This window comes from Alligator sinensis, unplaced genomic scaffold, assembly GCF_000455745.1.
Source record: "Alligator sinensis unplaced genomic scaffold, ASM45574v1 scaffold1000_1, whole genome shotgun sequence".
NCBI classification, from domain to species: Eukaryota; Metazoa; Chordata; order Crocodylia; family Alligatoridae; genus Alligator; species Alligator sinensis.
The window spans coordinates 917,831-920,897 of NW_005842478.1; the positions used below are offsets into that span (position 1 = coordinate 917,831).

Consider the following 3,067-nt stretch of genomic DNA (forward strand, 5'->3'; position numbering starts at 1 on the left):
TCAGGTGGAGGTCCTGTACACAGGTTAGAAACCTGCGTGAACGGTGGGACTTCGCCGTCTGCATCTCCCAGCAGATGTCTGGGTAGTTTAGGTCCCCCATAACTATCGCCTCTTTAGCTTTTATGGTCTCTGAGAGCTGCCTCAGGAGCCCTGAATCTATTTCTTCCCCTTGGTGTGGGGGTCTGTAGCAGACCCCTACCACCAAATCCCTTTCTCCTTGCCCCCCATGTAGCCTAACCCACAATCCTTCTACTTCCTTATCCTTCAATTCTGTCTTGATGAGGGTTGATGTATATTATTATGTGACTGAAAAAAAAATATAGATCAGGTCACAACAGGATCCAGAAATAGGACAAGAAGGAAGATGCCTGGGGATGCCTGAGTTCTCTAAATCCAATCTAATCCATTTAAACTTCTTTAATCTTTAATATCCCTTTCAAGAAGTAACCAGAACCTTCTAGGCAAGGTCTGGCCTTTGCTATGCAGTTGTACTGTACTTGGTATGTCAATGAAAACTAAGGCCCTGCACTACATAATAAAAAGAATTCCTAATTAGAGCATAGATTTTCCATAGGATTTGCTAGTACATGGTTGGTTATTTTCTTCAGGCTTCTTCTTAAAACACTACAAATCTGGGGACTGGTGCTTTGTGGGGTTTACTTATTTTTGCTACACAGTTAGATTATATTTGTACAATGTTAAAAAACAAAAGCAAATGTGGGTGAGTTTTTCAAAACTATTTTTCTTAAGTCCTTACATAGGCCACATGGCATCTGAGCACCTTAACATCATTAACAGGAGGTGAGGTAGTGCTGTTATCCCTATTATACAGATGGGATCTGAGGCCCAGGAAGACTAAGCACCAAACGTTTAAAGGTATTTCAATTATGCAAATTATTTCAACAGATTGAGGTACCTAAGTGCTTTTGAGAAGATGCACTTACCTGCGTCTCTAGGAACATAAAAACCTGTAAAATTCTGTCCTTAAGTGACCAGCCCAAGATCACAGAGGAAATCTGTGGCAGAGAAGGGAATAGTCTACCATCACTCAGTCAGGCCCTAACCACAGAACCATCCTTCCACTTGGAAAGGTGCCAGAGTACCATAAAGTTCGCATCTCACTGAGGTTCAATGGGGCATGCATGCCTAAGTCACTTAGGCTCTTTTGCAGGCCCCATTTTATAAATCCCAGTCTAACTCTCGCAGAAGTCACCACAAAGGCCACAAAGATATACTAAGTGTCATCTTCACAACTTTGAGTAGAGATGGGGCCAGATTCACTGACAGGCTCTCACTCTAAGCCCTTAGCTCCTAGAGCTAAGGGCTTAGAGTTTAGGGCTTAGAGCTAAGCCCTTAGCTCTTAGAGCTAAGGGCTTAGAGCTAGCCCTTAGCTCTAAGCTCTTCACTTACCACATACTGGTAAGTGAAGGGGGAATGGCAGCTAGGTGGTGCTGCTGGAATGGCACTGGAGAACTTGGCCCATATTTTTGATGATTTGATTTCCATAATACTATTGAAAATGCCTCCTCCCCCCAGCACCCAAGACTAAAAGCCTCTGCATAGTGACAGAATAAATTTAGCCAGGCTAGGTCACAGCAGGGCCCATTCCCCTGCATAGCCAAATGCCTCTACCAATGCTCAGCAGGGACATGGTAGTTTAGTTTCCTTGGTTACTTGATCTCTCGGCCTGTCGTTCAGTGATGAGGACACATGTCCACCAGTACCACTTTATTGCTGAAAACCTCATCCCAGGGTGAATCAGTCCCTAGAGACTGAAGATCGTGTCCCTTGGAACTGGCCTCTAGAGCAACGATTTTCCATGCAGAAAAGCCACTGAAGAAGCCATAAAGAATGAGTATTTCAAAAAGAGGCCTCCTCAGCACAGACATCACCTGGCACTGGGGTAGAATGATGGCAGGCTTGAAAGGGAATAAGCCTGGTGACTATGGGCTGGAGAGAAGTTAAACCAGCCTCAGCTGGCTACTCCATGAAACAGTGAGATAGCAGAAGGACTCTCATGGAGAAACCTACAATTCAGGACAAGTCAGGGATTCTACAACATTCAGCTCCCAGAGCACTGTGGTGCCTTCCTGCTTGAACCTGTGTGCCACTGATGACACAGTCCTTCAGTGTGTCTATTCAAAGAGGACTTGAAATACCTTGTTCAGAATTGCCACACCTTCATTACTTATCCCTTGAGAGCTATAGTAACAATGGAGCTGATTCTGCATTAGGAAGTAGATAGCTACCCAAAAGACCAAAGATTTAACAGGCCAGGGGACTAAAGTGCCCTCTTGCCCCTACAGGTGGTGTCTCCAGTAAGGGGTACAGTACTTGGGGCAGGTAAGCAGAGATTTGCACCGCACCTATCATTCTATTTTCTGAATGCACAACTGCAGCAGTGTGAATTCCTCTTTCATATTATTATGTATTTCTCTTGATGAAAAATATTAACAATATTAACTATCTGCATGTTCTTGGTAGTTGTGATGCAGCTTAACAGTGTATCAAGGTAGCAATTTCATATCACCCATCCCAAGATCTGCCTCCTCTTGAGCAGTTCCTCATCTTGACAATTATACTCCTTCATCCATAGCCCCTCCCACAACATGTCTTGTCAGGGGGTTGGAGATGGGCTTTGCAATCCTCCACGAACATCATCAAATATGAGATATTTTGGAGCAAGGTCTGGAAATTTTTAAAGACAGGGACAGACAGCTCCCACTGTAAATTGACATGAAGGAAGCAATGCCATCTGGTTACAGGAAAGCAAAAAAAAATTTTTTTCAGAATACCATAACAGGTGGAACATGACATTGCCCTACATTAATTTTTGTTCATTTTTGGAGACTTAACTGGTTGTATTTGACCTCTGTTACATGCTGGCTAATAGTCTAAGAACAGATTGTTATTTCTACTCTTTTGTTCACTGCCTAGAATAATTCATCTTTTTTTTTTATTATATGCTTTTTACAGAAAGCTTATTTCAGATTTTTCCCCCTGCAAGGACAGAGAAATAGCATCTGGAGAGCTTTCCCTCTACACACAACACAGCTGTAGTACGGCA

General features: G+C 43.2%; 1 protein-coding gene across 1 annotated transcript in view; it reads right to left on the bottom strand.

Moving 5' to 3' along the window:
* The window catches only part of SLC12A3 (solute carrier family 12 member 3), a 55,422-nt gene that overhangs the window by 51,602 nt on the left and 753 nt on the right, over positions 1-3,067 (bottom strand).